The sequence below is a fragment of the Symsagittifera roscoffensis genome, chromosome 1 (assembly GCF_963678635.1).
Source record: "Symsagittifera roscoffensis chromosome 1, txSymRosc1.1, whole genome shotgun sequence".
NCBI lineage: Eukaryota > Metazoa > Xenacoelomorpha > Acoela > Convolutidae > Symsagittifera > Symsagittifera roscoffensis.
Window position 1 is genome coordinate 23,952,432 of NC_087062.1, and position 14,695 is coordinate 23,967,126.

Consider the following 14,695-nt stretch of genomic DNA (forward strand, 5'->3'; position numbering starts at 1 on the left):
AGCAGGCAAACGGTGAGCCGATCATTTTTTCAGGTGGAAAGTTTTCTTCTGAAAATTACACTGAATTTGAGCGCGAAATAAATTGATTATAAATTCAAATTATCTTATAAATTGATCAAACGATTATAAAATACATTTTTCCATGTAACTTTGTTCACAGAATGGTAAAATTAGAAATAGTAAAATCATTCATCTCATGAACTAATTACATCAACTGCATGAAAATTATTGGGCTCATACGTTTTGCTGTGTAGGCGGTGCATGCAAATTATTGCAACATGAGTTTTACTTAGAGTTGCCAAACAATTTTGGGTAAATTTCTGCTGTTTTAATGTCGGCTTCAACTCTCTCGGCTTGTTCATCTCCTTGTCTAAATTCCAGTCGTATCCTAGACTTTCCTAGTCTAATTTACAGTCATATCAGGTGATTTCGATTCAACTATTGCAAAACACTGCAAAATTTTAAAGTTAAACTTTTTGGTTTTTAAAAAAAAAAAAAATTTCATTTTTTTAAAATTTTTGTTTAATTTTTAGTTCTTAGTCACTCTTCTTCAAGTTGCTTTTCTTCATTTTTTAATTTTATTTGGTATGATATTTTTTCTAAGGCTTGTGAGAAGCAAGCGTGATCAATTGGATTATGAACTGTATACGAAAGTAAAAAAAAATGATATTTTAAGGTTAACTAATAGTTAAACAAAATCATTTGATTTGGTACCCTGATTGATAATAAAGTCAGTTTTTATAGCTACTCTCCAGCAACCCTGGCCTAGAGGTGAAAACTACTAGAAAGTCTAAAGGCCTAGGTTCGAACTCGGCCAGGGCCTGATTTTTAAATAGAAGAAAGTTTTGTTTTTGATTTGGTGGCTTTCTTTTCTTTCTATATCTGCTAGCTTACAATGTTATGCTTGTCTGGTATCGCAAATCTTGCGAAGTTATGTTTTGTTTCTGTAAAAGAGACTGATTTAATTAGAGTCTTTTTTTACTTTATTTTACTGTAAAAGTAATTTTTATGAAAAATTTCAATAAATAAATCCGCAGTAGTATTGTATCGTGTCCCGGATCCTAAGGGGGGGGGGGGGGGGGGGTCCTTCCTAAGGGGGGTCCTCACGTAAAGCAAAATCCTAGGAAAGGGGTCCTTAATTTTTTGGAGGACCCCTATCCTAGGATTTTGTAAACGAAAGAAATTTTCCACCCAAAAAGCAGAAGACCCCCTACTTAGGATCTTGCTAAGTTTAGCTTAACAACAAGGGACACGATACAAAATTCTTTCTAATTCCTTTGAAAGCGGTCCCTTTTCCCGCGATAATTAAAATTAATCGACCTAATTCCTGAACTTTTCTTTTTTCGTCCTAGTTTCATGTGGATATCATTTCCTGGCTTTCTTTCTTTTCGTCAAAGATTTGTCATGCTATTAAAGTTTGTTAACAAGCCTAAGGATTTCACACATTTGTTTGAATTAACACTTGGTTTGCGTCTACTAGTTTATTTGCCTGAAGCTATTTATGTTTAAACAGTGATTGAGCTCAATACGAGTATTTTATTAGTTGTAAATTGGTAAAAACCAAAACATATACAAGTCGAAGTATAAAAAGGACGAACAGTAAAAATCATCTGAAAATAAATGTTTCAGACTTTAATGTTTATTGTTTTGGTTTTCTTTGCGTTGTTTTTTAGATGGTCGTTCTTCTGAAGCTTCAGATAAAATAAATGGGTTTTTTATAGGGGGACGTTCACGGACTCGGCTACTAGAAGCTTCTTCTTCTTCTTGCAGCTCTGCTTCTGAGTAGGGCCGCTGTAAAAATCCCCAATCCGGAAGTGTAAAATCGGGAGAACTGTTATCAGTTTCATTGTATGAGTTGGCCCACTCGGTGTCCATGTAAATGTCTTCTAGAAAAGCATTTTCTTCAGCGGCTTTATGACCAAAGGGCACTGTCGAAATTCCGTCGAAAAGTAGAAAACGTTTTGAGTCGAATGGTGATAATGCAAGTTTGTTTTGTTTCACTGTCATATTGGTGTGACCTTTCGAAACTATATTGTAGTTGTACACTCTCATTGTTTTTCCAGTGAATAATGTGTCCCTGAAGGTTTGGTGGACCAGTTCTCTCTGTGCACTCCGTTTAATTCCTTTGGCACTCAATTTTTGAGTGCCTTCTAAACAGAAGCAAAATTATTATTCTTTTCTACAACGTAGGGGATAGCTTCATTTCACTTCAGCAACTCAATTAATTCCAAACAAAATTTGATTCATTTTACCAAAAAAGAGCAGAAGACTCTAAATTATTATTAAAAAAGAGGAAAAAAGAGGGAATATGTTGTCAGATAAATCAACGTTTAGGCAACATTGTATAATGTTGCCTAAATCAGCTAAATGCCCATAGTTTAATGCAACAAATTAAGGGGTGTAGGTAGGTTGGTGGTGGTATTTTTGTTCTGTAAAAGGTAGGAATGGGGGGTGGAAGGGTGGCTTAAATTTTATTTACCATTAAGGACGACCGAATATAGTTTCGGTTTTAGGGCGATGAATTCTCTGATCGGCTTCCCACCAGTCTCGTCTTTGAACTTCAGCACAACTTTCTTGTTGGTATCCTCGAACAAGAAATGGTCCTTATCGTAATTTGAAAAGTCGAAATCAGCTTTTATTTTCTCCAAGTCTCGGTAAACGTCATCAGTTCTTATGGCGTAAATAAAACTATCCGTGTCGGAGTAAAGGAGTTCCAAGTTTAGATTTGGTTTCATTTTTCGATAATGAAACTGAAACATGAAACGCTTGGCGAGGTCTAGGATGGTTGCACCAACTATCATAGGTTTATCCCACAATATTTTTGTTACTGAAAAGCTAATTGTGGCTAATTGATCGTCAATGATTTGAAAGCTTTTCATTGTGCTCAGAGCTGTTTTTTGTAAAAGTTCTCTCTCATTCCTTACAATCTCCAGCTTCTTTCTTCCTAACTTAGACTCCATTGTCTTACCGAAAGCTGAATTAACAATTAGCTTGTAGAAGTTCTCCTGGAATTTATTTACCGCGGCTTTTCGTAGGCGGGTGTTGAGGTCGACAAAGGGTGCCATCCAGTAACTTTGGCGGAACTGAAGAACTTTTCCGAGGTGAGTTATTTTCATTCCCAGCTCATGGTACAATTTTAGGGTAAGGTAGTGCAAAACATAACCTTCTTTAGGATGCAAGGTCTGTAGAAGCTTTGGCACTTTTGGCAGTGTGGTGATTCCCAATTTTCCCAACATGTCGACTTGCTCGTTACTCATTGCACCGATGTCCACTACTTCACGAGAGGGGGCAAGGGGGTAATCAGCAAAGAAGTCGTGAAGCTCTTCGGGTATGGTTAAATTGACTTCAACTATATAACCCCACTCTGAGGTTTCGCTGGTGAGCAGTATGTCTGCCAGACTTTTTTCAACTATTGAAAAATCGTTCAAGGGTAAAGGGCAGTGTTTCATTATCCCCCCGTACAAATTGTTTGCATCAATATTGAGGATGTAGCTTGATGGTTCTGAGGGCGAAAAATCGTCGAGGTATTTATTGTTTGCTTTGTAAAATCGGCGCGCGTAAACCGACGACATGCCTCCTCGTATCATTCGCTGCACAAGGTCTAGATGTTCACGGTCCGTTAAGAGTTTCAGTTCGGGCTTACAAACTTTTAGAAAGGCGTCCCCGGAAAGGTTACTTGCCGTGAAGTAACAGGCGCAATCCAGCCCTTATGTTTGATAGCAAACTTCACGAAAAGCTTCGAAAACGGAAGCAAGCAATAGCACATCTGTAGTCAAGTACAAGTCGTGGTAATCACCAAGTGAGCCACACTTCAGTTCGGTGAAAACTTTAAGGGCATGATTGTACTCGTTTCTTGAAACACTCACATCCCCTCCTGTTAGACTATTTTTCCACATTGCTCGTGGGGGAAGGCGAGTTTCTCGGAATTTTTCGAATGAGTTGAAGTATGAGTAGGGGTAATGCCCTTTCTGTTTCAACAGACTGACTTTTTCACCTGAGTGGCCGAGTTTTTCAAAATAGTTCTCCAGCAGAAAAAACTTTTCGTTGGGCAAATTATCGACAAGTTTTGCCAACGATGCTAGCATGAACCTATACGAATCGATGAATCTCAGATTTTCGTAGAGTTTTTTGATTTTTCCGTTTTTGTCCGTGTACGTTTTTATGTAGACTGAGATTGTCAAGGATATATATTTTTCTTCAGATGCGGGTATTACGGAAAAAGTGTTTCCCGAATCGCTTTTTGCCAGCGCTTTGATTATAAAGTGTAAATCATAATTTGACAAATTATGAGCTACCACTGGAATGTAATTTGTTGTTTTTCTATTAACGTTACACTCATTGTGTGCCCAACCCAGAAACTTGTTGGTGTAATGGCAATGATCAAGTACCACTTGATCATTGTCGGAAAAATCATTCTCGCATATCCAACAAATTGTAGCATCTTCCCGTTCCTGGTCTGTTATACCAGTGAAAGTGTAATATTTCCTTTTTCTACGTAAATTTGTCTCGCTAACGATTCAAGGGAGCTAATTAGCTCTTCCATCACATTCGGTCCTCTTTTAAGCTCAAACTTTAACAGGTCTTTTTTCCCAAATTCGATTACTGCTAACGCGTAGCCGCACGGTTGATGGATTTCAATTGTTTGCGTGCTAGATTTTCGCGGATCAGGTTGCGGTCCGTATACTGGTAAGAGCAGTGACTCCAAATCAAAGTAGATTACTCTGGGTACGTACCAACGAGCTGTTAAGTTTTTGAACTTGTGGTCATCTTTTCCCGGCTTGGGCATTGTTATGACGACATCTTCGTCTTGGTAGCACAGTTCTTGATGTCTTCTCAGAGTTTCGAATGAAGCGCATGTGTGGAAGCATTTGCGACAAATCTCAGATTGAAATCGGTGCACTTTGTGCCGCACGTACTCGACCAGTTTCTGGAGATCACTTATCAACACATAGTGATATTTTGATCCATCTGTCAGCAGCAACAAGTCCACAATTAGGCTAGTAGTGAATCTGCTCGATACTCTTATGGGCAACAATTCGCCATCGTTGTACCTGAACAGAAAAATAATTTTTATACCTAGGTTTGGAATGAAATAAAAAGGGTGTTTGAATAGGTGAAGAACATTGAAGGAATTTTAAAATTTTTAGAAGGCAATTAGAATTTGCTTACCGGAAGACGTTGATTTGACAATTGTTCAACTTTTCAAATCTGTCCATATCCATCAGACCCATTGGCATTTCGTATTCCCCATTGATTTTCACAATTCCTTCTTTGTCGAGATTGTAAGTTGAGACTTTGTTTTTCTCCAGCCACCGTCTAGATGTGGGGTAGAGGGCCGGCTCATTCACATTGTGATATGCGGCAACAAAGCAGTAGAGAAAGCAACGGTCATCATCTTTAGTGTTGATATTTGTGAGCAGAGTAGATGCTGCGCTGAGTGCATCAGGTAGCTCGAGGTAGGATCCTGCTCTTATTGGTGAGAAGGCCGCGAAACTGATTTGCAATTTTTCAATTCTGTCAATAATCCATCCGCTACCATGAGAAGAGAACGAATTGACTTGGTTGACCATATGTTCAATCAGTTCCAAGAATTGAACCCCAGCTATTCCCTCGAAGTACACTGTCAATGTCTTAGTGTTCAGAAACAGCATGGTCCTTTCGAAGTTTCCACTGTCCCCGTCTTGCACAGTGGGAATTTTGATCATTCCCACTTCCACGTGGAATTGCACCTTGTTCGGACCCTCTTTGACCCTTTCCAGTATCAGAGCATCTATTTCCTCCTTGTTTTGCATCATGACTTGAAGCAAATCCATTTCTTTTTCACCAACTTTGAGATCGTATCGACGCAATTTGCCTCTGAACGCGCTTTCCGTTGGGGCAGCGGAAGACGTCGTCTCAATGCCGTCCCAAACTGGCAATGCGTGCTTCTTCAGCAAGTGTTGTCCATAGCTTTCCGCGGTGAGAAATATTGTATGGCAATAGACACAATGACTATTCGAAGTCATGTCATGTACCAGCTCGACGTGCTCTCGGGCTTCCGACAAACTCTCGAATGACTCGAGACACTCATCGCAAACAGTTTGAGGAGGAGGGGGAGGAAGGATCTTGTGAACTTTTTGCTCATGTCATCTCAAGTTCCTTTTAGAGCTCAGTATTTTTCCGCACTGCTGGCAAGGAACAGGTGTCGCGATAGAAGTAGAGTTCGGCATTGTTTGTTGAAGTTACTGAAGTAATTCAGGAAAATTTCAAGAAAATTCAGGAGAATTTCAAGTAGAACTGGTTATGAAAAAGCAAAAGCGAGAAGTGACTAGCACCAAAAAACTTTGCGGGTAAGGGCAAGTAGAAGCCATTAACGAGAGTTATACTTCGCCGTCTTGGCAATAAGTAATTTCCTTTCCAAAAACAGGGTTTATTCTAGCTTTAAGCTCTATATGTCTCATCACTCTGCTCAAGTGCAGGGGTTTTGTATACTAAAAACTGATTCATTTACAGCCTCAAACTTTTGCTGTTAATTTTAAGGGTTAGCGATAAAGTTTTGGCTTTTTTTAGGGGACTGGTTTAGACTTTCAATTAACATTTCAGCACTAAATTACAAAATTTGATGCTTAGAATGATTCAGATAGAGCCTAAAACTTTTTCTGACTAATTTTAACTGTGAAACAGTAATTTCCTAATGATTTCAAGCCCACTTCTTGGTTTGCGTAAATAGGTATAATAAAAAGTAGATTTATGAGATAAAAGTATTCAGAAAGTAAAGCCCTCAACTAACTAATTAAGTTGAAATAAACTAGTAAATTCGAACTAGAAAAAAACTAGAAAAAAAATAGTAAACTTAAAAAATGAAAATTTTGCAAATTTGACACCTTGATAGTTACCGATGCATGATAAGCATAGATTGTCATTTGAATGTGTAAAAGATATCGGAATCAAAGTTTCCTTCATGTCATTCACTGTCCCGTGAAACATTTCATATCATGTCGTTCGAAATATTAAGGCATGGCCGTTTGGTTTAAGGGGCAATAGCTAACCCGGCGTTGCTCGTCGCTACGCTCCTCGGGAACGCCTCCCGTTCTGTAATTTCAAGTGAATTTTTTTTTTTTCAAAATAAAGGAAAACCTCAAACTTTTTATGTTGTGAAAAAAGGAAAAGTAATGTTTAAAAAAGTGTCTTTTAAATCTATCAGCAAAAAAACCAGTAAGTTTTGTGGGACCTCGAGCACAGTTCTACTGGTCAAGTTCGAAATTTAAAAAACATAACTTTTTAACTTCTTTTTTCCTTCATTTTTAGCTTGAATTATTCGTTCACGTTTTAAATTCAAGTGAATGTGGTTTGAAATTTTTAGGAGCTATCTGATACGTAATTAGGACAAGTGTAGAAATTCAAAAAAAAAAACAATTATAGCCCAATCAATGAGAGTAGACGCTTAAAAAGTTGTGATTTTTTGAGAAAATCTGATTTTTGTGAAAATATTGAAAAAAAAAAAAAATTGGGAAAAAATTTTTTTCTCTCCAAATCCATTGAAACTACCCTCAATCAATTTGCCATGAATTTCTGAGCAGGGTTAAGGGTCATGTTCATTTTTCGAAAAAAAAAACATAATTTTTTTTTTTTAAACATTTTTACCAAAAAATTGTCCGTTTTACACCCAAAACATGTATATGAATGTAATATAATGCAGATTTATGGCTTAAAACACTCTCTGTTACTTTGCGTAAGACCTGGCTAACCCCACCGGGCACAAAGTATGATGAGAGAGAGGACAGAGAGTGTTTGATAAAAAAGCCAAATAAATATGGTTGGACTACCAACAAGAAAATGTTGGACCCTTCCATATTTATCTTTCTTTTGAAAAGAAAGCAAAATCCCGAAAAGGATATTCCAAATGGGGTTCACTACTGAGCAAGTGTATTTATCTCTCTCTCTCTCTCTCTCTCTCATTCTTTCTCAAACAACAATTTTAGCGTAAAATTATTCTCGATTTGTAATTTTTTTTTTCTAGTTTTTCTCTAAGATTTTGCTGAAAGTTTTACGGGGCAAACTTTAATTGATCTATTAGGCAAAATAAAAACTGAGACAAAAAATATACACACAGTACTGTTAAAACAGCTTAGAAGTCAAATCAAACAAAAATGAAAATATAAAACCTTGGAATAATATTTGAAACAAAGGAAAGTTTTTTGTTTAAGTTATTAGAAACCTCGAAACTGTAGTTTTCTCTTTTTTGGCGCATAGCAAGCTGCATTTGGAGGAGTACCTTGAATGAGATCTGGGGTGACTAGATCAATTGTCTCCGCACTAGATGAAACCCGAGCATCCGAATAGGAAGTTGATTGTTCTGGAGTTGAAACTGCTCCCCTAACAAACGACTCGGGAGACATTGCTGTCGGAATATCCCAGTACGCTTCGCGCTCTGCATAGTCACGAATACATCCCTCCTGATTTTCATACAACGGCATTGACTCGCAGTCATACGCGAAGAGAATTTTTCTTGGAGACTGCTCGAGCGAGGTTGTGTCGTTTATCTCCGTCTTTTCTAATGCCGGATAGCTCTCGTGAATAGTGCAACTCTCGTACATTCGTTTTCGATTCTGTCTAAGTAGATCGATGTGATCAAGGAGGTAGTTCGGTAGCATGATATGACTTTTTGTAGTCCATTCCTCGTTTTGATTCTCGTCGTTTTTTCGGGGAGCCAAGTCATTGAACGGACTTGCTGTAGACGGATAGACTCTCTCTTTCTGTTGATGGATGACTGCAATCGACTCTCTCGTGTATGTTTGGTAAAAAATTGTTCTTTCTCGATCAGACACTGAGATTATTTGTAAAGGACTAGTCATGACTTGAAGAGGTTTAAAGTTTTGTTAAAATGAAATGACTGAACTACCGAAATGAAATTGAGAGAATGAAAAGTATGAAAAGTTTATTAATGAGAATGAGATCAGGAAAGGGGTGGCATAGTTCAATTAGGTCAAAGCTAATAACTTTTTAGGCGAGGCTATCAAATTTTATTCATTCTTTTAAGCATGACGCCTGAGGTCATGTTAGGAATGAATGTGAAAACCCGATTTTTTAGATTTATGTGACAGCTTTATTATAGTGGCTACGGGCGAAAGCACTCAAAATCAAGTTTTCATGATAGTTTGCCAGACATTCATTGTTATGCTGTTAGAAATTCATTACCATGATTCATAACAGTCATTAAAATAACCGTCACTATAAATAACACTAGAAGATTTTTAGAGTATAGCCGGGGGAAAAAGTAACTAAATACCCATATAAAAAGAGGTTTATCGTTAAAGAAATTATATCCTTGGTGATTAAGTCTTATCAATATGGCTTAGGGCGCTCGTAAACTTTATCACCTAAATTTTTACTCTGGGAGCGCATGATCTGTCTCGTATACTGTGATCAGTCATTCTTCAACGTTCCACACTAAAAACCAGTTGGTTGTTATTCATTTATAATGTACGCTTCTCTTGACACGGATGTAGACTATTTCGATGATTTTAGGGATATATCTTCGAATGATAAACGTTTAGTTAGAGTCGGTGCAAAAACATTCGCACAGACCGGTACTTACATAACTATCAAATTGTACAAAAAAGATGAAGAGGGAACTTTCAAGTATCGACAAGGAATAACTTTGTCAACTGGTGAATTCGAGTCCTTGGCGGACAATTATACAAAAATCAAAAGGTTGACGAAAGGAAAAAACTGCGACGTGACTGAAAAACTTAGAAAAAAGCGAAGCAAATCTAAAAAATCTTCATGCTCTGAAAAGGAATGCGAAAGTGAAAACGATGATAACTGTCGGGTTGTGTAACATTATCAACTCGTTATTCGATTGAAACTTCAAAGCAATGGTTGAAGCAATGTATGAGCAATCCCCTGATTATTTCAAACAGTTCCAAAAAAATTACAAATTTTTCATCCTGAATCATGAACCCAACTTTTCAGGCTTCGCTTCAAAAGCAAATTTTGCAGTATCCTCCCATTCGAATAAATTAGATTTTTGCAACCATTCGATTGACAACGAAAAACATTATCATGTGCTGGTCGAATTTACGAAAGAGTCTACCGATTTACTTAACAAGATGACTTCAAAAGCCTTCGTTGTTCCTTGTCTTCTCTCTACATTCAAATATTTAATTTTGGGTTGCTCCAACTATGAATTGTCTGGCCCTCTGATGGAAAAACTGAAAATAGCTGTGAATTATAACTCCATCAACAACTTAGATTTTAGTGGTGTTCCAGTTCGCAGACGATTGCCTCAAGTTTGCTTCGGCTCGCAGACTAAATCTGTTCAAACTCAAACTGACCTGATTACTAACGTAACAATTGAACGCTTTACTAATATTTTGAATGGTGAAAACGCTGCTGAGTTTTCTGAAATAATTGACATAATTTTAAGTGGGTATGGTTGTATGGAAATTGATTCAAACACTTTGTTTGTTAAATTTATAATGGAGAAGAAATTCAAGTTTTAAATATTGGTTTTCTTTCGCTCTTGTATATCAAAAAAAATGTTACTACACAAGCGGGAGGCGTTCCCGAGGAGCGTAGCGACGAGCAACGCCGGGTTAGCTATTGCCCCTTAAACCAAACGGCCATGCCTTAATATTTCGAAGGACTTGATATGAAACTTTTCGCGGTTCATATAAACTTGCAGAAAAAAAATTTTGTTGTTAATAAGAATGAATTGAAAAAAAAAACGAATTTATAAATTTTACAAAAACATCAATAAATTAATTTAGAATAACATATGTTTGGCAAATCTTATCAAATCATGATCATTAAGTTTGAAACCTATTGGAAATTTGTTTGTAATTATAACATGAGCAACATAAATACAATAAAGTCCGCATAACACCGAATCAGCTGATTGTATTGGTTTTTTCAACAGTAGCTGATTTCCCTCGTGAATTGTACGTCGCATATTCTTGTAAACGAGGGGATAATCACATAATCGTTTACCTAGAGCATCTGCGAAGAATATCTGTCCTCCAGCTTGAGCAAAAAGCAACCAGTGGGTTCCAGGTTGATCCGATGGTGAGGCATTCATAATCATGAATGTATTATCGTTTTTCAGTACTGAAGAGCATGGCAAATCTGCCGGAAAAACACCTCTAAAGCAATGTTTCAAATGTTTACAACGGTTAATAATTTCTACTAGTTGAAGATTATCCATGTCTATCTTAGGTCATAAGAGTGTTTTTGGTAATTTTTCTATCTGAACGCACATAAACTGTTGATGCACGCTCTCCCATAAACAATAACTCGACGTTATTACCGAGACCTGCGTCAAACTTGAGTTCGAGCGAAATAGTGCAATTGGTCAATTCAGGATGAATAAAATCGTGTGAAGCCTCCTGAGTAGACGTGAGATCAAAAGCCATAATATAATGATTATCATAATTAGCGAGACTGATTCCATGACTAGTGTTTAAAACAAAATCAAGAGCCTCAAGCGTATTGTAATAAATTCTTTTATTGTCTGATGTTGAGATGGGAGTTCCGGCAATGGGTAGACCGTTTCTGTACACAATGATCTCATTCAACCCAAATTTCTGGTAATGAAAAGGGTTTGTTCTATTAGTACCCAAATATGCTTCGTTTATGCTCATTGCTACTATCATTCTTCGAACAGGTTCTTTTGCAAAAACATCCTCTTGTCGCCAGCTTTGTACTCCTGCAGTTGCGAGAAACGTTTTTGGTACTACTTCGATGTAATTGTAAATTGCCGGGTTCTTCAACAAAGTTTTTTCTATTGATGAGAGAACATAGTCAGTCACAGTCATCTTTCTGACATAGAGGTTAGCTTCGATTATTTGGACCTTGTAGTGTTTAGCTGCATCTTCAGATATGACAACAAAATCATTAGGAGAACGTCTAAGAGACAATCTTATTGTCACACCGCTAAGTAGATGCTTGTCACACGACAAAAAGTCGCAAGCAATTTTACCAAATAGCTTCAGCTCGCTCGAGGCCGCAACGAGACCTTTACGCTCCGTAACATCATCAGCTCTCCTTCCAGCACCGTCAATGGCTGATGGATTTTCTTCATAATAATAACCTTGACAAGCCAACCATGTTTTCTTGGCATCATTACCGTATGAAAACTCGGTCTCAATAAAGCTTTTATGGGCAAAATTAGCATTGGTAGTTGATATTTTTTCACCATTCAGAGACAGTGTACACTCAGAAAATAATGAAGATAAAGGATTGTTAACAAAATACGGCGTATCTCTGTTTGCCGCCTCTGTAGCATGCGTTCGAAGCACGTTTCCATTGCTTCGAACAATTCGTGCAACTATTTCCAAACGAGTACGTTGAAGATCGATGAAATTATTTCTGTCGCCGAGTACTTCAAACTCGAGCATAGGACCATCAGGAGAGTAGGAAGGTCCAATTTTTTGGGTGAATGCATTTTCAAAAGTGACAAGTAAAGGCGGTTTCTCAAATAAGTCCAAGGAGCTGTGAGTTGCTTCACTCGGGATTAAATTAGAAATCATTTTTAACCCTTGTAAAGAAATCGGAGCGACTTCTCTGTGCAGTTCGTTTTCTGGGAATGACGCGTCTCGTTTTTCGTTTAAACGCCGTCGTTCTTTTCGGATGACTTTTCCGAGATCTACTTCCTCCTCCTACTTGCTTTTTGATTGTTTTTCTAACGGTGCTTTTGAGTGCCTGCTTAGGACTTTTTCTTTTTGTTGCAACTTCTATCAGTTCTGGAGCTGCCTGAAGAAGTAGTTCTTTTCCGATTTTTTAAGCCGCGGGTATCACAAATTTTCGAGCCAGTGGAAGTGCGACTCTTCCTATTCCCAAGGCTAATGCACCGAAGCCACTGCCTCGTTGTCTATAATGCCCCGAGAAATGTGGTAGGTTTGCTTGGTTGTGGTAATATGAATCCATTTTGATCAATTGCTAAACTTTTGAAATTTCAAAGTCAGAACAACTTTTCCCCCTCCAGCGAAAGGAACAAGTCCTCCAGTTTCTGTGCGCAAGTTCACAGAAATATTGGAAATATTATTGACCAAAAGTTTTTTAAAATCCAAATTACTAAACACTTTACGATGATTCGGTTCAATTGTACATGCGTAACCGTTTTTCACTCGACGATTTGTATCAATGACTCGTAAAAGGGGTGCTTTTGTGTCTCCGACTATTTGATAATGAATTATGTCCAGATAAATAAACATAAGCTGAGTACCAGCGCATACATCAACGGGATAGTCAGCAATAAGATCTTGGGTAGAGAATGTGCTATGTTTCGTGCTTCCTTGTTTGTAACCTATATGATAACCAGTTCCATCTCTGACGCCTTTGAATCCAAGTAGACTAGGAATTTGCGGGCTTGAAAAAGTTATACCTTCCCAATAATGCAGCCATAAGGAAAGATGTTTGGTTATTGGATCTATTACGTAATCCAATTTCTCTAATTCTGTCTTTCGACGAATCTCGTCCAGTATTTGATCAATGCTCGTATATTCTCCTTTTGTTATTTTTGCTGTTTCTCCAAGGTAAGGTCTGGAGATCTTGTCTTTCTCAACTTTCATGCTTGCTATAACCCGATCTTTTTTGTAGTACACAATGTTGTTGTCAGTTACGTTGTTTATCTGAGTAGGGAAGGTAATTTCTGTAACTGCTACTCTCCATTCACCTTGCAAATTTATTTCTTCACTAAGGAGATTTTTGAAGTTGGCCAGAGTGTTATCTTTAAAAACGTTCATTGATGCAGATGAAACTAGGGTAATTGTGAAGGAAGGGGGAACATTATGGGTGAAAAGGCTGTCGGAAGTGCCCTCAGTCATGATTGTCCTTCTCCAGAACGCGAATTAGTTCAGACTCGTAAAATTTTCCCTCAATCGGTTCACTGTTAGAATCAATCAAATTGTATGTTGGGGGATTTCGTGTTGGTATGTCAAAAACTTCAAACACTTCATCGGTGAACGATTGTTTGTAACCCTTGCGAAAACGTATGTCTACTTTGGCAAGTCTAACATAATCACCAACATAAAGCTTTGGACGTCGAACTAACTTCAAAGACTGTTCTGCTCTTAATGAAATCAGGCGAGGAACATCTTTTTTAGTTACTTTATTTGGTGCAAGATTTGTGACACGATTTGTTCTCGAATTAATTGCATTGACAAAATCTTGCAATTTGTCAATGTATGAGTAAGTCCATTTATCCTCCAAGTACTTATAAATAAGATTTTTCAAGGAACGGATATTTCTCTCAGCGAATGCGGACTTTTTCTCGCTCTCTGTGCTATATGTGTTTATGCCTTTCTTTTTACATAATGCTTCGAAGGACCCTTTAAACTCTGTGCCCTTGTCCACCCATACTTTTTCCGGTTGTTTTGTCGTTATCATTAGTTTGAACGCTTCTGCTGTTGTAGTAGCATACTTTGATTTCAAGGGTTGCACTCTGAGATAGCGGGACATGCAGTCAACTGCAACAAGCAGATACTTAACATCATGGTTGTACTGGGCAAGTTTATCAACAAAGGCCAGATCTAATGACCAGATTTCGTCGATATCGTAAACTATGACCTTGAGTTGCGGCGTTTTTCGGATCACAGTTCGATATTTCGTGTAAGCAGGTTCAGTATGAAGGAAATGTTTAACTTTCTTTCGCGACAAATTGCTTGCTTTTATCAAGTTGTTCACACTACCAAATAACGCGGGACCTTTGTCACTG

The 14,695-nt window shown here is 37.7% G+C and overlaps 1 protein-coding gene across 2 annotated transcripts in view; it reads left to right on the forward strand.

The window, feature by feature from the left end:
* LOC134841641 (dnaJ homolog subfamily C member 13-like) overlaps window positions 1–14,695 on the forward strand; it is a 554,774-nt gene that overhangs the window by 249,613 nt on the left and 290,466 nt on the right. The window lies entirely within an intron of this gene.